General features: G+C 49.7%; 1 protein-coding gene across 7 annotated transcripts in view; it reads left to right on the top strand.

Moving 5' to 3' along the window:
* LOC128702516 (nucleolar transcription factor 1-A) overlaps nt 1-23200 on the top strand; it is a 664841-nt gene that overhangs the window by 585108 nt on the left and 56533 nt on the right. For 4 of the 7 annotated variants that reach the window (XM_070105238.1, XM_070105237.1, XM_070105240.1 and 1 more), the window contains one exon: nt 921-1060. The exons of 1 other annotated variant lie outside the window; for it this stretch is intronic. The gene's annotated coding sequence lies outside the window, so the exon portion shown is untranslated. Of the gene's footprint in view, nt 1-888; nt 1061-23200 lie in introns of all 7 variants that reach the window. 2 more of the 7 variants (XM_070105242.1, XM_070105239.1) reach the window with 2 other exon arrangements.

The raw sequence follows: 23200 nt of genomic DNA, 5'->3' as shown, positions 1-23200 counted from the left end.
AACAAATTTGATGAAAAATGAAACATAGCCGTTTTTCACTTTCAAATGCATATAAAAGCCTGATAACATGTTTACAATATCATATATTAAGTGAACAATACAGCTAGGTCTAAAAAAAAGCATATACATTCTCTCCTCACTTAGCAACATACTCATTTACTAATGCCTCGGACTTATGATGGGCTATCTGACCAGTGTGGATACCTAAATAATGTATATTAGAGCTGATTTCCTCTTATTCTTTTATTTCAGTAACAGTACACTATTGTATAAACAGTTAAAAATATACCAGATATGTTATAAATGGCACAAAGGTGACATTAAAACAGTATCAAAGATGGTTGACACAAACTCACTACTATTATAGTATGATCCTCACTTAGTGACGAATTTGTTTAACGACGTGGTCTCAGTAACGGAACTCTGTTGTTAAGTGAGGAGAGGCTGTACAGTACACACAATACTTACCTTAAAATACTTTTTGTCCTTAGCTTTTAATGAATGGTAAATATATTTATTGTATGAAATCTGAATAAATAAAGAATTAGTATAATTGAAAACTGCTGCATTTATGAAATGTCATAAAGCAAAGTGCTGTAAAGTGGGGCCTGCCTGTACTATATGGTGCTACAGTGTAATAACATTAACCACACATTGATCACAAATATGTTATGACTTTGCAAAGAAATGATTTTTATGTTAGTAAATTTTTTCATGGAACTCAATGAGTAACATTGATTTCTTAAAATTTATTGTTTGGTATGCACATGACAAAAGTAGAGCAGGCCAGTTCAGTGTTAAATGCTTGTCAGCCTCTGACTTAAGTACAGTATAATTATATTTTGCAAAGTTAATTCCAAAAGATAGTGATACTAAATTGAGTTTAAGGTTTGCATATGTTTTTTTCTGCATGTACACAGTTCTCCTCCTGAAGTGAGAAACAAGATGGCCATTGCAAGACACTTCCTAGATTACTGTGAGAAAGCCAATAAAAGAATTTATGCCAGCAATTGGTGTGGTTTACACACATTCTAGGCTCCTCTACATAGCAACTGACTGGGTAAATATTGAAGTTATTGTTCAATAAAACTGTAAAAGAATTTCAGTACAGACAGATTAGACTTTCAAGACTACATTATTTTGTTGCATATATATATATCCCATTTTGTATGTCTATTTATGTCAGCTGGAGACAAGTAAAATCGAACGTAGATCTACGTTCGGAATGCTACACGAGCGAAAGTAGATCTACGTTTGGACAGTTTAAGGGTTAAATATTATATAGTAGTACGTATGCAGGGTAAGCAGAAATTATAAGGTTGAAATTAGTCATAATTGGGGAAGAAAAAGAGTGCTTAAGGATTGAGCATAGAAAGTTCCAGGAACAAAAAGAGTTAGAAATGTTTAGGGCTCAAGAAAGTAACAAGGAGAGGCAGTTTGCTTCTCAACAAGCCACAATAAATAGAGTAGAGGCATTTAATTTGGACAGTCATAAAATTTGTGCCAAATTTCCTAGAGAAAGACGCAGACCAGTTTTTCCTGTTGTTTGAAAGGATGGTCAGATCCCAAGATTGGCCGGACAAGGAATGGGTGACATTAGTACGAACCCGGTTAATTGGTAAAGGGTTACAACCAGTTAGTTCTCTAGAGGAATGGGACTTTTCTGGTTATAATAAACTGATGGAGGTAGTTTTACTTGCTTATCAGATGTTCCCAGAAAGGTATCAGCACAAGTTTAGAGGACTAAAGTTTCAGGCAGGTCAGTTTTTGGTGGAATATGGTTAGAAGTTGTCGCTTATAAACACGGGGTATCGTTCAAAAGGTATGGTAGACAATTATGAGGGTGTACTTTCCCTAATTTTGTTAGAGGATCTTTTGAGAAATGTTCCTACTGATCTTAAGGTATATCTTGAGGAGAAGGATCTTGATGATTTTAATCATGCTTTACAGCTGGGTGATAGATTTTTAGCTAACCAAAAACTTGATAGTAGTTACCACCCAGAACTTATTAATGAATGTAATGGTAAGTTTTCTCCACCCACTCCACTCCACTCCACCGCCAGGAAGGAAAAAAAACTGGCAGGAAATGGCAGAAATCGTACACCAAATCCAGTCATTCCTGGAGTGGAACCACAGTCGATGGCCTCCACTCCAAACCAACAGATACAGATACTAATGCCGGAAAAAAAATCCCCCCCCAGTACCAACAATACCTCCAGTCCGATAACATTCTTCTTTGCAAATATACAGGGTCTAAAGCCAGCAACAAACAACAAAATACCTTTCATCCGTGGACTGCTTGCAGAGGCAAAGGCAATGTTCGCGGCTTTCACTGAGACCCACATAAAGGATCACTTGGACAACGAAATATGGATCCCAGGTTACAACCTATACAGATGTGACAGAGTGAACAGGCAAAAGGGGGGGGTTAGCCTGTACATTGCAGAGTCACTTGTTTGCACAGAACTGCTTAATGCCTCAAATGACGTAGTGGAAGTTTTAGCAGTAAAGGTCGAGAACCAAAACCTAGTCATTGTGGTAGTCTACAAGCCTCCGGATGCAACATCCCAGCAATTCCAGGAACAGCTGTTAAAAATTGACCACTGTCTGGAAAATCTTCCAGCTCCTGCACCCAACATCTTGCTCCTGGGGGATTTCAACTTAAGGCACCTAAAATGGAGGAATATAGCAAATAATATTGTTGCAGTAATAACACCAGGAGGCAGCTCTGATGAAAACTCACACTCACACGAGCTTTTAAATCTCTGCACAAAATTCAATTTAAACCAGCAAATAATAGAGCCTACTAGACTGGAGAATACACTAGACCTCATCTTCACTAACAATGATGATCTGATAAGAAATGTCACCATATCAAAAACAATATACTCAGATCACAACATAATTGAGGTTCAGACATGTATGCGTGGAGCCCCAGACCGACAAAATGAGACTAGTCACGAGGGAGCATTCACCAAATTCAACTTCAATAACAAAAACATAAAGTGGGACCAAGTAAACCAAGTCCTAACCGATATAAGCTGGGAAGATATACTAAGCAACACAGACCCAAACTTATGCCTAGAACAGATTAACTCGGTGGCACTCGATGTATGCACAAGGCTTATTCCTCTAAGAAAAAGGAGGAGTAGATGTAAAATAGAAAGAGACAGGCGCTCCCTTTACAGGCGACGGAAAAGAATAACAGAGCGGCTAAAAGAGGTCAATATATCTGAAATGCGCAGGGAGACACTGGTCAGAGAAATAGCAAGCATCGAACTTAAGCTAAAAGAATCCTTTAGGAGTCAGGAATCGCGGGAAGAACTAAAAGCCATAAATGAAATCGAAAGAAACCCAAAGTATTTCTTCTCCTATGCCAAATCAAAATCGAGAACAACGTCCAGTATTGGGCCCCTACTTAAACAAGATGGGTCCTACACAGATGACAGCAAGGAAATGAGTGAGCTACTCAAGTCCCAATATGACTCAGTTTTTAGCAAGCCGCTAACCAGACTGAGAGTCGAAGATCAAAATGAATTTTTTATGAGAGAGCCACAAAATTTGATTAACACAAGCCTATCCGATGTTATCCTGACGCCAAATGACTTCGAACAGGCGATAAATGACATGCCCATGCACTCTGCCCCAGGGCCAGACTCATGGAACTCTGTGTTCATCAAGAACTGCAAGAAGCCCCTATCACGAGCCTTTTCCATCCTATGGAGAGGGAGCATGGACACGGGGGTCATCCCTCAGTTACTAAAAACAACAGACATAGCCCCACTCCACAAAGGGGGCAGTAAAGCAACAGCAAAGAACTACAGACCAATAGCACTAACATCCCATATCATAAAAATCTTTGAAAGGGTCCTAAGAAGCAAGATCACCACCCATATAGAAACCCATCAGTTACACAACCCAGGGCAACATGGGTTTAGAACAGGTCGCTCCTGTCTGTCTCAACTACTGGATCACTACGACAAGGTCCTAAATGCACTAGAAGACAAAAAGAATGCAGATGTAATATATACAGACTTTGCAAAAGCCTTCGACAAGTGTGACCATGGCGTAATAGCGCACAAAATGCGCGCTAAAGGAATAACAGGAAAAGTCGGTCGATGGATCTATAATTTCCTCACTAACAGAACACAGAGAGTAGTCGTCAACAGAGTAAAGTCCGAGGCAGCTACGGTGAAAAGCTCTGTTCCACAAGGCACAGTACTAGCTCCCATCTTGTTCCTCATCCTCATATCCAACATAGACAAGGATGTCAGCCACAGCACCGTGTCTTCCTTTGCAGATGACACCCGAATCTGCATGACAGTGTCTTCCATTGCAGACACTGCAAGGCTCCAGGCGGACATCAACCAAATCTTTCAGTGGGCTGCAGAAAACAATATGAAGTTCAACGATGAGAAATTTCAATTACTCAGATATGGTAAACATGAGGAAATTAAATCTTCATCAGAGTACAAAACAAATTCTGGCCACAAAATAGAGCGAAACACCAACGTCAAAGACCTGGGAGTGATTATGTCGGAGGATCTCACCTTCAAGGACCATAACATTGTATCAATCGCATCTGCTAGAAAAATGACAGGATGGATAATGAGAACCTTCAAAACTAGGGAGGCCAAGCCCATGATGACACTCTTCAGGTCACTTGTTCTATCTAGGCTGGAATATTGCTGCACTCTAACAGCACCTTTCAAGGCAGGTGAAATTGCCGACCTAGAAAATGTACAGAGAACTTTCACGGCGCGCATAACGGAGATAAAACACCTCAATTACTGGGAGCGCTTGAGGTTTCTAAACCTGTATTCCCTGGAGTGCAGGAGGGAGAGATACATGATTATATACACCTGGAAAATCCTAGAGGGACTAGTACCGAACTTGCACACGAAAATCACTCACTACGAAAGCAAAAGACTTGGCAGACGATGCACCATCCCCCCAATGAAAAGCAGGGGTGTCACTAGCACGTTAAGAGACCATACAATAAGTGTCAGGGGCCCGAGACTGTTCAACTGCCTCCCAGCACACATAAGGGGGATTACCAACAGACCCCTGGCAGTCTTCAAGCTGGCACTGGACAAGCACCTAAAGTCAGTTCCTGATCAGCCGGGCTGTGGCTCGTACGTTGGTTTGCATGCAGCCAGCAGCAACAGCCTGGTTGATCAGGGGCTGATCCACCAGGAGGCCTGGTCACAGACCGGGCCGCGGGGGCGTTGACCCCCGAAACTCTCTCCAGGTAAACTCCAGGTAAACCAGTAGGATTAAGAAATTTCAGAAGTTTAAGCCGCATTTTTCAGCCTCATAACCACCAGAGTTTTAATAACCTTAATTCTCCAGTACATGCCCAGGAAAGTTTTAAGTCAGCTGTCACAGGTCCAGGAATACAGGGAACATGTAGGAAGAGCCCAGTTCCCCAGGGACAAGGGCCCCAGCCTATGCCAAGTGGGCTGGGGGCTTTTTAACCTTATTACTGTACATATTACAATAAACAGGGACACCAGCCATATTACAGAAAATGCTTATGGACCAGGCTGCAGCAGATGGTTGATGATTTTGTGAAAAACAAAAATTACACTGGTTATTTAAGTGTATGTAGTTGTCTAGGGGATAATGGTTCTCATGAAAGATGCTGTTTTAGGCATCAATGCTTTCAATTGTAAATGCAGTTCTGAGCCCATTGCAGGAACAGAAACATGTTCTATGTTGACCTTACCTTGGACGAATTTTATCCAAAGCTAGACAATTTATTTCATGAGGAATTCTGGACATGGCCTCATAAATCTAGTGAAAAGTCCCTTCTCATGCCTTCCTTTTCTGGGTTAGCAGATGTTTATGTTAAGGGGCATGATGGAGTGTCTGTCCTTTGGTCATACTACAAGGACATAAATGACAGCTCTTTGTCTGAACAAAGTCAATGAGAAGGAAGCCCAACAGAGTTGTGATGGTTTGTGGGACCCTTGTGAAGCAACAAGTCTGATCGAAGGTGGTTCTAAGTGTATCTTGCTGTCAAATGATTTGTTTTTTGTATCTGTAAATACTGTCCATCACTCTCTGCTGCTGCCTCACTCTGCTGCTGCTTCACTCTGCTGCTGCCTCACTCTCTGCTGCTGCCTCACTCTCTGCTGCTGTCTCACTCTCTGCTGCTGTCTCACTCTCTGCTGCTGCCTCACTCTCTGCTGCTGCTTCACTCTCTGCTGCTTCACTCTGCTGCTGCTTCACTCTCTGCTGCTGCTTCACTCTGCTGCTGCTTCACTCTCTGCTGCTGCTTCACTCTGCTGCTGCTTCACTCTGCTGCTGCTTCACTCTGCTGCTGCTTCACTCTCTGCTGCTGCTGCTGCCTCACTCTCTGCTGCTGCTTCACTCTCTGCTGCTGCCTCACTCTGCTGCTGCTGCTGCTCACTCTGCTGCTGCTTCACTCTCTGCTGCTGCTCACTCACTGCTCTGCTGCTGCTGCTTCACTCTCTGCTGCTGCTTCACTCTCTGCTGCTGCTTCACTCTGCTGCTGCTTCACTCTCTGCTGCTGCTTCACTCTCTGCTGCTGCTTCACTCTGCTGCTGCTTCACTCTGCTGCTGCCTCACTCTCTGCTGCTGCTTCACTCTGCTGCTGCTTCACTCTGCTGCTGCTTCACTCTGCTGCTGCTTCACTCTCTGCTGCTGCTTCACTCTGCTGCTGCTTCACTCTGCTGCTGCCTCACTCTGCTGCTGCCTCACTCTGCTGCTGCTTCACTCTCTGCTGCTTCACTCTCTGCTGCTGCCTCACTCTGCTGCTGCTTCACTCTCTGCTGCTGCTGCTGCTGCCTCACTCTCTGCTGCTGCTTCACTCTCTGGCTGCTGCCTCACTCTGCTGCTGCTTCACTCTGCTGCTGCCTCACTCTGCTGCTGCTTCACTCTGCTGCTGCCTCACTCTGCTGCTGCTTCACTCTCTGCTGCTGCCTCACTCTCTGCTGCTTCACTCTGCTACTGCTTCACTCTGCTGCTGCCTCACTCTGCTGCTGCTTCACTCTCTGCTGCTGCTTCACTCTCTGCTGCTGCTTCACTCTCTGCTGCTGCTTCACTCTCTGCTGCTGCTTCACTCTGCTGCTGCTTCACTCTCTGCTGCTGCTTCACTCTGCTGCTGCTTCACTCTGCTGCTGCTTCACTCTCTGCTGCTGCTTCACTCTCTGCTGCTGCCTCACTCTCTGCTGCTGCCTCACTCTGCTGCTGCCTCACTCTCTGCTGCTGCTTCACTCTGCTGCTGCTTCACTCTCTGCTGCTGCTTCACTCTGCTGCTGCTTCACTCTGCTGCTGCTTCACTCTCTGCTGCTGCTTCACTCTCTGCTGCTGCCTCACTCTGCTGCTGCCTCACTCTGCTGCTGCTTCACTCTCTGCTGCTGCCTCACTCTGCTGCTGCTTCACTCTCTGCTGCTGCCTCACTCTGCTGCTGCCTCACTCTGCTGCTGCTGCTGCTGCTTCACTCTGCTGCTGCTTCACTCTGCTGCTTCACGCTGCTGCTGCCTCACTCTGCTGCTGCCCCACTCTGCTGCTGCCTCACTCTGCTGCTGCCCCACTCTGCTGCTGCCTCACTCTGCTGCTGCTGCTGCTTCACTCTCTGCTGCTGCTTCACTCTCTGCTGCTGCTTCACTCTCTGCTGCTGCTTCACTCTGCTGCTGCTTCACTCTGCTGCTGCTTCACTCTCTGCTGCTGCTTCACTCTGCTGCTGCTTCACTCTGCTGCTGCTTCACTCTCTGCTGCTGCTTCACTCTCTGCTGCTGCCTCACTCTGCTGCTGCTTCACTCTCTGCTGCTGCTTCACTCTGCTGCTGCTTCACTCTGCTGCTGCTTCACTCTCTGCTGCTGCCTCACTCTGCTGCTGCTTCACTCTCTGCTGCTGCTTCACTCTCTGCTGCTGCTTCACTCTGCTGCTGCTTCACTCTGCTGCTGCTTCACTCTCTGCTGCTGCTTCACTCTCTGCTGCTGCTTCACTCTCTGCTGCTGCCTCACTCTGCTGCTGCCTCACTCTGCTGCTGCCTCACTCTGCTGCTGCTTCACTCTGCTGCTGCTTCACTCTGCTGCTGCTTCACTCTCTGCTGCTGCCTCACTCTGCTGCTGCCTCACTCTCTGCTGCTGCCTCACTCTGCTGCTGCCTCACTCTGCTGCTGCCTCACTCTGCTGCTGCCTCACTCTGCTGCTGCCTCACTCTGCTGCTGCCTCACTCTGCTGCTGCTTCACTCTGCTGCTGCCTCACTCTGCTGCTGCCTCACTCTGCTGCTGCTTCACTCTCTGCTGCTGCCTCACTCTGCTGCTGCCTCACTCTGCTGCTGCTTCACTCTGCTGCTGCTTCACTCTCTGCTGCTGCCTCACTCTGCTGCTGCTTCACTCTCTGCTGCTGCCTCACTCTGCTGCTGCCTCACTCTGCTGCTGCTTCACTCTGCTGCTGCCTCACTCTGCTGCTGCTTCACTCTGCTGCTGCCTCACTCTGCTGCTGCTTCACTCTGCTGCTGCCTCACTCTGCTGCTGCTGCCTCACTCTGCTGCTGCCTCACTCTGCTGCTGCTTCACTCTGCTGCTGCCTCACTCTGCTGCTGCCTCACTCTGCTGCTGCTTCACTCTGCTGCTGCTGCTGCTTCACTCTCTGCTGCTGCCTCTCTGCTGCTGCTTCACTCTGCTGCTGCTTCACTCTGCTGCTGCTTCACTCTGCTGCTGCCTCACTCTGCTGCTGCTTCACTCTGCTGCTGCTTCACTCTGCTGCTGCTTCACTCTGCTGCTGCTGCTTCACTCTCTGCTGCTGCTTCACTCTCTGCTGCTGCTTCACTCTGCTGCTGCTTCACTCTCTGCTGCTGCTTCACTCTCTGCTGCTGCTTCACTCTCTGCTGCTGCTTCACTCTGCTGCTGCTTCACTCTGCTGCTGCTTCACTCTCTGCTGCTGCTTCACTCTCTGCTGCTGCTTCACTCTGCTGCTGCTGCTTCACTCTCTGCTGCTGCTTCACTCTGCTGCTGCTTCACTCTCTGCTGCTGCTTCACTCTCTGCTGCTGCTTCACTCTGCTGCTGCTTCACTCTGCTGCTGCCTCACTCTGCTGCTGCTTCACTCTGCTGCTGCTTCACTCTCTGCTGCTGCTGCTTCACTCTCTGCTGCTGCTTCACTCTGCTGCTCTCTGCTGCTGCTTCACTCTCTGCTGCTGCTTCACTCTCATGCTGCTGCTTCACTCTGCTGCTCACTCTGCTGCTGCACTCTGCTGCTGCTTCACTCTCTGCTGCTGCTTCACTCTGCTGCTGCTTCACTCTCTGCTGCTGCTTCACTCTCTGCTGCTGCTTCACTCTCTGCTGCTGCTTCACTCTCTGCTGCTGCTTCACTCTCTGCTGCTGCCTCACTCTGCTGCTGCTTCACTCTGCTGCTGCTTCACTCTCTGCTGCTGCCTCACTCTGCTGCTGCTTCACTCTGCTGCTGCTTCACTCTCTGCTGCTGCTTCACTCTGCTGCTGCTTCACTCTGCTGCTGCCTCACTCTGCTGCTGCTTCACTCTGCTGCTGCTTCACTCTGCTGCTGCTTCACTCTGCTGCTGCCTCACTCTGCTGCTGCTTCACTCTGCTGCTGCTTCACTCTCTGCTGCTGCTTCACTCTGCTGCTGCTTCACTCTGCTGCTGCTGCTTCACTCTCTGCTGCTGCTTCACTCTGCTGCTGCTTCACTCTCTGCTGCTTCACTCTGCTGCTGCTGCTTCACTCTCTGCTGCTTCACTCTGCTGCTGCTGCTTCACTCTCTGCTGCTGCTTCACTCTGCTGCTGCTTCACTCTGCTGCTGCTTCACTCTGCTGCTGCTTCACTCTGCTGCTGCTGCTTCACTCTCTGGTGCTGCTTCACTCTCTGCTGCTGCTTCACTCTGCTGCTGCTTCACTCTCTGCTGCTGCTGCTGCTGCTCACTCTCTGCTGCTGCTGCTCACTCTCTGCTGCTGCTGCTCACTCTGCTGCTGCTCACTCTGCTGCTTCACTCTGCTGCTGCCTCACTCTGCTGCTGCTTCACTCTCTGCTGCTGCTTCACTCTGCTGCTGCTGCTGCTGCTCTGCTGCTGCTGCTCACTCTCTGCTGCTGCCTCACTCTGCTGCTGCTGCTTCACTCTCTGCTGCTGCTTCACTCTCTGCTGCTGCCTCACTCTGCTGCTGCTTCACTCTGCTGCTGCTTCACTCTCTGCTGCTGCTTCACTCTGCTGCTGCTTCACTCTCTGCTGCTGCTTCACTCTCTGCTGCTGCTTCACTCTCTGCTGCTGCTTCACTCTCTGCTGCTGCTTCACTCTGCTGCTGCTTCACTCTCTGCTGCTGCTTCACTCTCTGCTGCTTCACTCTCTGCTGCTGCTTCACTCTCTGCTGCTGCTTCACTCTGCTGCTGCTTCACTCTCTGCTGCTGCTTCACTCTGCTGCTGCTTCACTCTGCTGCTGCTTCACTCTCTGCTGCTGCTTCACTCTCTGCTGCTGCCTCACTCTGCTGCTGCTTCACTCTCTGCTGCTGCCTCACTCTGCTGCTGCTTCACTCTGCTGCTGCTTCACTCTGCTGCTGCTTCACTCTGCTGCTGCCTCACTCTGCTGCTGCCTCACTCTGCTGCTGCTTCACTCTGCTGCTGCCTCACTCTGCTGCTGCTTCACTCTGCTGCTGCCTCACTCTGCTGCTGCTTCACTCTGCTGCTGCCTCACTCTGCTGCTGCTTCACTCTGCTGCTGCTTCACTCTCTGCTGCTTCACTCTGCTGCTGCCTCACTCTGCTGCTGCTTCACTCTGCTGCTGCTTCACTCTCTGCTGCTGCCTCACTCTGCTGCTGCCTCACTCTGCTGCTGCCTCACTCTGCTGCTGCTTCACTCTGCTGCTGCTTCACTCTGCTGCTGCCTCACTCTGCTGCTGCCTCACTCTGCTGCTGCTTCACTCTGCTGCTGCTTCACTCTGCTGCTGCCTCACTCTGCTGCTGCCTCACTCTGCTGCTGCTTCACTCTGCTGCTGCTTCACTCTGCTGCTGCTTCACTCTGCTGCTGCTTCACTCTGCTGCTGCTTCACTCTCTGCTGCTGCTTCACTCTGCTGCTGCCTCACTCTGCTGCTGTCTCACTCTCTTCTGCTGCCTCACTCTCTGCTGCTGCTTCACTCTGCTGCTGCTTCACTCTCTGCTGCTGCTTCACTCTGCTGCTGCTTCACTCTCTGCTGCTGCTGCTGCTTCACTCTGCTGCTGCTTCACTCTCTGCTGCTGCTTCACTCTCTGCTGCTGCTTCACTCTGCTGCTGCTTCACTCTGCTGCTGCTTCACTCTCTGCTGCTGCTTCACTCTCTGCTGCTGCTTCACTCTGCTGCTGCCTCACTCTGCTGCTGCCTCACTCTGCTGCTGCTTCACTCTCTGCTGCTGCTTCACTCTGCTGCTGCTTCACTCTGCTGCTGCTTCACTCTGCTGCTGCTTCACTCTCTGCTGCTGCTTCACTCTCTGCTGCTGCTTCACTCTGCTGCTGCTTCACTCTGCTGCTGCTTCACTCTGCTGCTGCTTCACTCTGCTGCTGCTTCACTCTGCTGCTGCTTCACTCTGCTGCTGCTTCACTCTGCTGCTGCTTCACTCTGCTGCTGCTTCACTCTGCTGCTGCTTCACTCTCTGCTGCTGCTTCACTCTGCTGCTGCTTCACTCTGCTGCTGCTTCACTCTGCTGCTGCTTCACTCTGCTGCTGCTTCACTCTCTGCTGCTGCTTCACTCTGCTGCTGCCTCACTCTCTGCTGCTGCTTCACTCTCTGCTGCTGCCTCACTCTGCTGCTGCTTCACTCTGCTGCTGCTTCACTCTCTGCTGCTGCCTCACTCTCTGCTGCTGTCTCACTCTGCTGCTGCCTCACTCTCTGCTGCTGCTTCACTCTCTGCTGCTGCTTCACTCTCTGCTGCTGCCTCACTCTGCTGCTGCTTCACTCTGCTGCTGCTTCACTCTGCTGCTGCCTCACTCTGCTGCTGCTTCACTCTGCTGCTGCTGCTGCTGCTCACTCTGCTGCTGCTGCTGCTTCACTCTGCTGCTGCTCTGCCTGACTCTCTGCTGCTGCTTCACTCTGCTGCTGCTTCACTCTGCTGCTGCTTCACTCTCTGCTGCTGCTTCACTCTCTGCTGCTGCCTCACTCTCTGCTGCTGCTTCACTCTGCTGCTGCCTCACTCTGCTGCTGCCTCACTCTCTGCTGCTGCTTCACTCTCTGCTGCTGCCTCACTCTGCTGCTGCCTCACTCTCTGCTGCTGCTTCACTCTGCTGCTGCCTCACTCTCTGCTGCTGCTTCACTCTCTGCTGCTGCCTCACTCTGCTGCTGCTGCTGCTGCACTCTCTGCTGCTGCTTCACTCTCTGCTGCTGCTTCACTCTGCTGCTGCTCACTCTCTGCTGCTCACTCTGCTGCTGCTTCACTCTCTCACTCTGCTGCTGCCTGCACTCTGCTGCTGCTGCTGCCTCACTCTGCTGCTGCCTCACTCTGCTGCTGCTTCACTCTGCTGCTGCTTCACTCTCTGCTGCCTCACTCTGCTGCTGCCTCACTCTGCTGCTGCCTCACTCTGCTGCTGCCTCACTCTCTGCTGCTGCTTCACTCTCTGCTGCTGCCTCACTCTGCTGCTGCTTCACTCTCTGCTGCTGCTTCACTCTCTGCTGCTGCTTCACTCTGCTGCTGCTTCACTCTCTGCTGCTGCTTCACTCTCTGCTGCTGCTTCACTCTCTGCTGCTGCTTCACTCTGCTGCTGCTTCACTCTCTGCTGCTGCTTCACTCTCTGCTGCTGCTTCACTCTCTGCTGCTGCTTCACTCTCTGCTGCTGCTTCACTCTCTGCTGCTGCTTCACTCTGCTGCTGCTTCACTCTCTGCTGCTGCTTCACTCTCTGCTGCTGCTTCACTCTCTGCTGCTTCACTCTCTGCTGCTGCTTCACTCTCTGCTGCTGCTTCACTCTCTGCTGCTGCCTCACTCTACTCTGCTGCTGCTTCACTCTCTGCTGCTGCTTCACTCTGCTGCTGCTTCACTCTCTGCTGCTGCTTCACTCTGCTGCTGCTTCACTCTCTGCTGCTGCTTCACTCTCTGCTGCTGCTTCACTCTCTGCTGCTGCTTCACTCTCTGCTGCTGCTTCACTCTCTGCTGCTGCTTCACTCTCTGCTGCTGCTTCACTCTCTGCTGCTGCTTCACTCTGCTGCTGCTTCACTCTGCTGCTGCTGCCTCACTCTGCTGCTGCTTCACTCTCTGCTGCTGCTTCACTCTGCTGCTGCTTCACTCTCTGCTGCTGCTTCACTCTGCTGCTGCTTCACTCTGCTGCTGCCTCACTCTGCTGCTGCTCTCTGCTGCTTCACTCTGCTGCTGCTTCACTCTGCTGCTGCTTCACTCTGCTGCTGCTGCTTCACTCTGCTGCTGCTTCACTCTCTGCTGCTGCTGCTACACTCTCTGCTGCTGCTTCACTCTGCTGCTGCCTCTCTGCTGCTGCTGCCTCACTCTGCTGCTGCCTCACTCTCTGCTGCTGCTTCACTCTGCTGCTGCTTCACTCTGCTGCTGCTTCACTCTCTGCTGCTGCTTCACTCTGCTGCTGCTTCACTCTCTGCTGCTGCTTCACTCTCTGCTGCTGCTTCACTCTCTGCTGCTGCTTCACTCTCTGCTGCTGCCTCACTCTGCTGCTGCTTCACTCTCTGCTGCTGCTTCACTCTCTGCTGCTGCTTCACTCTCTGCTGCTGCTTCACTCTCTGCTGCTGCTTCACTCTGCTGCTGCTTCACTCTCTGCTGCTGCTTCACTCTCTGCTGCTGCTTCACTCTGCTGCTGCCTCACTCTGCTGCTGCCTCACTCTGCTGCTGCATCACTCTGCTGCTGCTTCACTCTCTGCTGCTGCATCACTCTGCTGCTGCTTCACTCTGCTGCTGCTTCACTCTCTGCTGCTGTTTCACTCTGCTGCTGTTTCACTCTGCTGCTGTTTCACTCTGCTGCTGTTTCACTCTCTGCTGCTGCTTCACTCTGCTGCTGCCTCACTCTGCTGCTGCCTCACTCTGCTGCCTCACTCTGCTGCTGCTTCACTCTCTGCTGCTGCCTCACTCTGCTGCTGCCTCACTCTCTGCTGCTGCTTCACTCTCTGCTGCTGCTTCACTCTCTGCTGCTGCTGCTGCTTCACTCTGCTGCTGCTGCTGCTCACTCTCTGCTGCTGCACTCTGCTGCTGCTGCTGCTGCTTCACTCTCTGCTGCTGCTGCTGCTGCTGCTTCACTCTCTGCTGCTGCTCACTCTCTGCTGCTTCACTCTGCTGCTGCTCTGCTGCACTCTGCTGCTGCTTCACTCTGCTGCTGCACTCTGCTGCTGCTTCACTCTGCTCTCTCTGCTGCTTCACTCTGCTGCTGCTTCACTCTGCTGCTGCTTCACTCTCTGCTGCTGCCTCACTCTGCTGCTGCTTCACTCTGCTGCTGCCTCACTCTGCTGCTGCCTCACTCTGCTGCAGCTTCAATCTGCTGCTGCTTCAATCTGCTGCTGCCTCACTCTGCTGCTGCTTCACTCTGCTGCTGCTTCACGCTGTGCTGCTGCCTCACTCTGCTGCTGCTTCACTCTCTGCTGCTGCTTCACTCTCTGCTGCTTCACTCTGCTGCTGCCTCACTCTCTGCTGCTTCACTCTGCTGCTGCTGCTGCACTCTGCTGCTGCTTCACTCTGCTGCTGCTTCACTCTCACTCTCACTCTGCTGCTGCTTCACTCTCTTCTGCTGCTTCACTCTCTTCTGCTGCTTCACTCTGCTGCTACCTCACTCTGCTGCTGCCTCACTACTCTGCTGCTGCTTCACTCTGCTGCTGCTTCACTCTCTGCTGCTGCTTCACTCTGCTGCTGCTTCACTCTGCTGCTGCTTCACTCTGCTGCTGCTTCACTCTGCTGCTGCTTCACTCTCTGCTGCTGCTTCACTCTGCTGCTGCTTCACTCTCTGCTGCTGCTTCACTCTGCTGCTGCTTCACTCTCTGCTGCTGCTTCACTCTGCTGCTGCTTCACTCTCTGCTGCTGCTTCACTCTCTGCTGCTGCTTCACTCTGCTGCTGCCTCACTCTGCTGCTGCTTCACTCTCTGCTGCTGCTTCACTCTCTGCTGCTGCTTCACTCTCTGCTGCTGCTTCACTCTCTGCTGCTGCTTCACTCTGCTGCTGCTTCACTCTCTGCTGCTGCCTCACTCTGCTGCTGCTTCACTCTCTGCTGCTGCCTCACTCTGCTGCTGCTTCACTCTGCTGCTGCTTCACTCTCTGCTGCTGCCTCACTCTCTGCTGCTGCTGCTCACTCTGCTGCTGCTTCACTCTCTGCTGCTGCCTCACTCTGCTGCTGCTTCACTCTCTGCTGCTGCTTCACTCTGCTGCTGCCTCACTCTGCTGCTGCTTCACTCTCTGCTGCTGCTTCACTCTCTGCTGCTGCTTCACTCTGCTGCTGCTTCACTCTGCTGCTGCTTCACTCTCTGCTGCTGCTTCACTCTCTGCTGCTGCTTCACTCTCTGCTGCTGCTTCACTCTGCTGCTGCTTCACTCTCTGCTGCTGCTTCACTCTCTGCTGCTGCTTCACTCTCTGCTGCTGCTTCACTCTGCTGCTGCGTCACTCTCAGCTGCTGCTTCACTCTGCTGCTGCTTCACTCTGCTGCTGCTGCTGCTTCACTCTCTGCTGCTGCTTCACTCTGCTGCTGCCTCACTCTGCTGCTGCTTCACTCTGCTGCTGCTTCACTCTGCTGCTGCTTCACTCTGCTGCTGCTTCACTCTCTGCTGCTGCTTCACTCTCTGCTGCTGCCTCACTCTGCTGCTGCTTCACTCTGCTGCTGCTTCACTCTGCTGCTGCTTCACTCTCTGCTGCTGCTTCACTCTCTGCTGCTGCTTCACTCTCTGCTGCTGCTTCACTCTGCTGCTGCTTCACTCTGCTGCTGCCTCACTCTGCTGCTGCTTCACTCTCTGCTGCTGCTTCACTCTGCTGCTGCTTCACTCTCTGCTGCTGCTGCTTCACTCTGCTGCTGCTTCACTCTGCTGCTGCTTCACTCTGCTGCTGCTTCACTCTCTGCTGCTGCTTCACTCTGCTGCTGCTTCACTCTGCTGCTGCTTCACTCTCTGCTGCTGCCTCACTCTCTGCTGCTGCCTCACTCTCTGCTGCTGCTGCTGCTGCTTCACTCTGCTGCTGCTTCACTCTGCTGCTGCTTCACTCTCTGCTGCTCACTCTGCTGCTGCTGCTGCTGCTTCACTCACTCTGCTGCTTCACTCTGCTGCTGCTTCACTCTGCTGCTGCTTCACTCTCTGCTGCTGCTCTGCTGCTGCTGCTTCACTCTCTGCTGCTGCTTCACTCTCTGCTGCTGCTTCACTCTCTGCTGCTGCTTCACTCTCTGCTGCTGCTTCACTCTCTGCTGCTGCTTCACTCTGCTGCTGCTTCACTCTGCTGCTGCTTCACTCTCTGCTGCTGCTTCACTCTCTGCTGCTGCTTCACTCTCTGCTGCTGCTTCACTCTCTGCTGCTGCTTCACTCTCTGCTGCTGCCTCACTCTGCTGCTGCTTCACTCTCTGCTGCTGCTTCACTCTGCTGCTGCCTCACTCTGCTGCTGCTTCACTCTCTGCTGCTGCTTCACTCTCTGCTGCTGCCTCACTCTGCTGCTGCCTCACTCTGCTGCTGCCTCACTCTGCTGCTGCTTCACTCTGCTGTTGCTTCACTCTCTGCTGCTGCTTCACTCTGCTGCTGCCTCACTCTGCTGCTGCCTCACTCTGCTGCTGCTTCACTCTGCTGCTGCTTCACTCTGCTGCTGCTGCTGCCACTCTGCTGCTGCTGCTGCCACTCTGCTGCTGCCACTCTGCTGCTGCTGCTGCCACTCTGCTGCTGCTGCTGCCACTCTGCAGCTGCCACTCTGCTGCTGCTTCACTCTCTGCTGCTGCCTCACTCTGCTGCTGCTTCACTCTGCTGCTGCTTCACTCTGCTGCTGCTGCTGCTGCTACTACTGCTGCTGCTGCTGCTGCTTCACTCTCTGCTGCTGCTTCACTCTCTGCTGCTGCTTCACTCTGCTGCTGCTTCACTCTGCTGCTGCTTCACTCTGCTGCTGCTTCACTCTGCTGCTTCACTCTGCTGCTGCTGCTCACTCTCTGCTGCTGCTTCACTCTGCTGCTGCTGCCTCACTCTGCTGCTCTGCTGCACTCTCTGCTGCTGCTTCACTCTCTGCTGCTGCTTCACTCTCTGCTGCTGCTCTCACTCTCACTCTCTGCTGCTGCTTCACTCTGCTGCTGCTGCTGCTGCCTCACTCTGCTGCTGCTTCACTCTGCTGCTGCTTCACTCTCTGCTGCTGCTTCACTCTCTGCTGCTGCTTCACTCTGCTGCTGCTTCACTCTGCTGCTGCTTCACTCTCTGCTGCTGCTTCACTCTGCTGCTGCTTCACTCTGCTGCTGCCTCACTCTCTGCTGCTGCTTCACTCTCTGCTGCTGCTTCACTCTGCTGCTGCTTCACTCTCTGCTGCTGCTTCACTCTCTGCTGCTGCTTCACTCTCTGCTGCTGCTTCACTCTCTGCTGCTGCTTCACTCTCTGCTGCTGCTTCACTCTCTGCTGCTGCTTCACTCTCTGCTGCTGCTTCACTCTCTGCTGCTGCTGCTGCTTCACTCTGCTGCTTCACTCACCTGCTTCACTCTGCTGCTTCACTCTGCTGCTGCTTCACTCTCTGCTGCTCACTCTGCTGCTGCTTCACTCTGCTGCTGCACTCTCACTCTCTGCTGCTGCTTCACTCTCTGCTGCTGCTTCACTCTCTGCTGCTGCTTCACTCTCTGCTGCTGCCTCACTCTGCTGCTGCTGCTTCACTCTGCTGCTGCTTCACTCTCTGCTGCTTCACTCTCTGCTGCTGCTTCACTCTGCTGCTGCCTCACTCTGCTGCTGCTGCCTCACTCTGCTGCTGCTTCACTCTGCTGCTGCCTCACTCTGCTGCTGCTTCACTCTGCTGCTGCTTCACTCTGCTGCTGCTTCACTCTGCTGCTGCTTCACTCTCTGCTGCTGCTTCACTCTCTGCTGCTGCTTTCCAAAAAATCCTTCATCACAGCCTGCAACATCCCTTCTTGAGCTGAATCTGTAGTACCTAACAGTCTGTCTGACAACGATATTATCCCCCCCCCCCCATTTCCACTGGTAGTGTAACATGTCTCCAAACCCACCTCTGCTCTTTCGACCTCCTCACTCCATAGGCCCTTACCCCGGCTTTCCACTCCACCCGTCAAAACGCCCAAGGCTTCTAACTGCGTGTCTTCAGAAGCTTTCTCTTGACCCCTAGGGCCCTGTCTCCTGGGGCATTGTGCCATAATGTGCTCATAAGAGTCACATAAATGGCACGTCTTCCTCTGCCCCGCATAGTGTACAAAAACCTGTGTTCTATGGCTATGCAATGTGACATGATGGTATCGGCCTCCTCAAGGTCATTTCCAGTTTGAAGGATCATTCCGGCAGCCCCTCGTAGGGGCCGTCCCTCCACATTCCCATGCTCACCGAGTGTACAGTCCCATAACCACTGAACACATCTTGTAGGCTGTATGCTGTTGCTTCAAAAGGTACATTCCGTACCTTCACCTAAGTAAAATACTTAGACACATCATGCAAGCATACTTCCACTGCTGAATTGATACTCTTCCTCCTTTCTTGAAATTCGTTGACTATGGTAGAGTAGAAGTCAGCCCTCATGAACTTCACGAAGACCCTTGACATACTATTCAGTGCCACCCCATACAACTCTTCATTGGGGATGCCATAAACGTCCCTGATAATGCTTGGCAGGAGAACGTTCATCGTGGCGCTGCTTAAAGTTCCTCTAACCAGCTTAATGCAGACAGTATTTATGTGCCGGTTCATTCGGTCTGCCATCTTGGTGCTAATGTTATGTTTTCCTCACCAGGTGGCGTGCAAGAGAAACTGTAGAAGCATCCTCTCTCCCCGCAGGTCGAGAGACGAATGTATAATCTCAGTTACATTGAGGGCGTTGTTCCTATGGAAATAAGTCACTCTGTGACTTTTTTGGGTTATCCTAGGTTCTCTACACATATGCTGCTATGTATGATAATTCTATGTAACTGTATTTGTGTATACCTGAATAAATATACTTACTTACTTACTTAACCAATAGTCTCATTGTGCCTATCCCTAAGCCCCAACAGCCTGATATATTTAGACCGATCTCCTTAACTAGTTGTCTTTGTAAAACCTTTGAAAGAATGATACTAACAGACTGTACTACAGAATCAGACACCAACTTTCCCCCTACCTCTATGGGTTCATGAAAGGTAAAAGTGTGCAGAACTGTATTTCCACCTTTCTCACTGCACACACCTCTACTAGTTTTACCACTTTTCTTGATCAAAAATCTGCATTTGATATTGCGAACAGAACCGTTATACTACATGAACTAGCCAAAATGAATATTGGTGGTAGCTTACTCTGCTGGATAATAGGATACCCGTCAAATAGAGTATCCTCTGTCATTTATCAAGGCTTTAGAAGTGAGTCTAAACAAATGTCTTTAGGTACACCGCAGGAGTTCTTAGTCCCATGCTATTTAATATTCTGATTAATGCTCTCCTAAATGCTCTACCTGCCTCACCTAAACATATAGCTATAAGCTATGCTGATGACAGTATGATACATACAACAGGGCATAAGAAGATGAGTACCATTCTTAATGAAGTTAAAGCAATTTGTAATCGACTAGGTCTCATAATATCTTCCTCTAAATCAAAGATATTAACAAGCAAACGACATCCCCCACCCATCTATTTGCAAGGTGAAATCATTAGGTACGTTAAAACTTACAGAAGATATCTTGGTGTAGATGAACCCTTTAACAAATCCACTATACCACAACTAAATAAGAAATGCAAAGATAGGCTAAATGCTCTCAAAGCTGTTGCTGGCTACAACACCAACTATGGTGCTAATGTTGCTGGCTACAACCCCAACTATGGTGCTAATGATGCTGGCTACAACCCCAACTATGGTGCTAATGTTGCTGGCTACAACACCAACTATGGTGCTAATGTTGCTGGCTACAACACCAACTATGGTGCTAATGTTGCTGGCTACAACACCAACTATGGTGCTAATGTTGCTGGCTACAGCACCAACTATGATGCTAATGTTGCTGGCTGCAACACAAACTATGGTGCTAATGAGAGAATGGTGAGAGTGATGTACATAGTCTGTGTTACGTCCTTAATTGATTATGCTGCTCCCATGTTGATATTAGCTAGAGAAAGTTCTCTCCGACCCTTGGAGTTAATGTAAAATGAAGCTCTCAGAATTATTCTTGGTTGTCCCAGATCTACAAAGGTTCTTAATATGAGAAAGGAGCTTGGTATTTCTAGTATCAGTGGTAGGATTGCTGAGATTAAACACTGTACTCGGTATTAGAATGTTAAGATATGACAAGAGTCGAAGATCAAAATGAATTTTTTATGAGAGAGCCACAGAATTTGGTTAACACAAGCCTATCTGATGTTATCCTTACGCCAAATGACTTCGAACAGGCGATAAATGACATGCCCATGCACTCCGCCCGAGGGCCAGACTCATGGAACTCCGTTTTCATCAAGAGCTGCAAAAAGCCCCTATCACGACCTATTACCATCCTATGGAGAGGGAGCATGGACACGAGGGTCGTCCCACAGTTACTAAAAACAACAGCCATAGCCCCACTCCACAAAGGGGGCAGTAAAGCAATAGCAAAGAACTACAAACCGATAGCACTAACATCCCATATCATAAAAATCTTTGAAAGGGTCCTAAGAAGCAAGATCGCCACCCATCTAGAAACCCATCAATTACACAACCCAGGGCAACATGGGTTTAGAACAGGTCGCTCCTGTCTGTCTCAACTATTGGATCACTACGACAAGGTCCTAGATGCACTAGAAGACAAAAAGAATGCAGATGTAATATATACAGACTTTGCAAAAGCCTTCGACAAGTGTGACCATGGCGTAATAGCACACAAAATGCGTGCTAAACGAATAACAGGAAAAGTTGGTCGATGGATCTATAATTTCCTCACAAACAGAACACAAAGAGTAGTAATCAACAGAGTAAAGTCCGAGGCAGCTACGGTGAAAAGCTCTGTTCCACAAGGCACAGTACTCGCTCCCATCTTGGTCCTCATCCTCATATCTGAAATGGACAAGGATGTCTGCCACAGTAATGTGTCTTCCATTGCAGATGACACCCGAATCTGCATGACAGTGTCTTCCATTGCAGACACTGCAAGGCTCCAGGCGGACATCAACCAAATCTTTCAGTGGGCTGCAGAAAACAATATTAAGTTCAGCGATGAGAAATTTCAATTACTCAGATATGGTAAACACGAGGAAATTAAATCTTCATCAGAGTACAAAACAAATTCTGGCCACAAAATAGAGTGAAACACCAACGTCAAAGACCTGGGAGTGATCATGTCGGAAGATCTCACCTTCAAGGACCATAACATTATATCAATTGCTGCTGCTAGAAAAATGACAGGATGGATAATGAGAACCTTCAAAACTAGGGAGGCCAAGCCCATGATGACACTCTTCAGGTCACTTGTTCTATCTAGGCTGGAATATTGCTGCACACTAACAGCACCTTTCAAGGCAGGTGAAATTGCTGACCTAGAAAATGTACAGAGAACCTTCACGGCGTGCATAACAGAGATAAAACACCTCAGTTACTGGGAGCGCTTGAGGTTCCTGAACCTGTATTCCCTGGAACGCAGGAGGGAGAGATACATGATTATATACACCTGGAAAATCCTATAGGGACTAGTACCGAACTTGCACACGAAAATCACTCACTACAAAAGCAAAAGACTTGGCAGACGATGCACCATCCCCCCAATGAAAAGCAGGGGTGTCACTAGCACGTTAAGAGACCATACAATAAGTGTCAGGGGCCTGAGACTGTTCAACTGCCTCCCAGCATACTTAAGGGGGATTACCAACAGACCCCTGGCAGTCTTCAGGGGGCTGTAGGGCAAATTTCCGCGCGCGCTCACCGAAAAATCGAAAAAATATGGAAATTGAGTTATATATACTGAAAAATAGCTCAACTCTTTGGCAACACAATGGTACCAGAATGAATGTTCTACGACGTTTCTACAATAAATTATAGTCATTTATATCAGGTATGGTGACGGTGATGTTGGTACCGAGTCTGCTCACGGCCTATATATTTTTTGGAGTTATTTTCTTGTTTTTTATCGCCTTTTCTTGCATTATTCTTTCTAATATAATAACTGACTATTTGGCATCATAAAACAGTAGGCGGGACTTATCCGCAGACTTAGTGACACCCGGGAACCAGATGGGAACGCTCGGCAGTGTTCCTGCTCCCGAGGTACCAGCAGGAATCGCCCATTATTACGCTTATATATCAACTCTACGGCTTATTTGTCTATCAGAATTGATCTAATATGATATAATAAACACTCTAAATAACATACAAACATGTTATATACTCTAGGCTGAATAAAATAGGCCATAATATGACGAAAGATTATCGGGAATATTTCGATAAATATTGAGTTACTGCTCTCCATGTCCCATTCTTTAGTCTCTGAGTAAGAGAAAACGGTGTTTTGAAGAGGATAACAGCACTAGTTTTTTAGTTTAATATGTTTATTATGCACCCCATACCCATCCTGTGGGCGGTAGTCAAAAGATTACAGAGGTACATAATTGGTCCAGGGACTGGACTCCAAAGTTTTGATAGCTGAGCAAGTTACAGAGGTAATGAACTCACAATTTACAAAGGTAATGAACTCACAATTTACAAAGGTAATGAACTCACAATTTACAAAGGTAATGAACTCACAATTTACAAAGGTAATGAACTCACAATTTACAAAGGTAATGAACTCACAATTTACAAAGGTAATGAACTCCAGGTAAGTCTGGTCACAATCATGACAAGTTACAAAGGTATTTACAGATTACAGAGGTACGTAATGGGTCCAGGGACTGGGCCCCCAAAGTTTTGATAGCTGAACTAGGTACAAAGGTAATGAGCTCACAAGTTACAAAGGTAATGAATTCTGTAGAATGGTTACTTACGTTTATACTTTGGCTACAATCATGAACAAATTATAGAGTAATGAGCAATTCACACTTCCACACCCGGTCACAACTGTAATGAGTTATTGGTGCAAATATTGATTGTTGAGTCACACACACACCACACACACACACACACACACACACACACACACACACACACACACACACACACACACACACACAC

This window comes from Cherax quadricarinatus, chromosome 98 (genome assembly GCF_038502225.1).
Source record: "Cherax quadricarinatus isolate ZL_2023a chromosome 98, ASM3850222v1, whole genome shotgun sequence".
NCBI lineage: Eukaryota > Metazoa > Arthropoda > Malacostraca > Decapoda > Parastacidae > Cherax > Cherax quadricarinatus.
The sequence above is the reverse complement of the archived record's forward strand: the minus strand, read 5'-3'. Positions and strand labels throughout refer to the sequence as shown.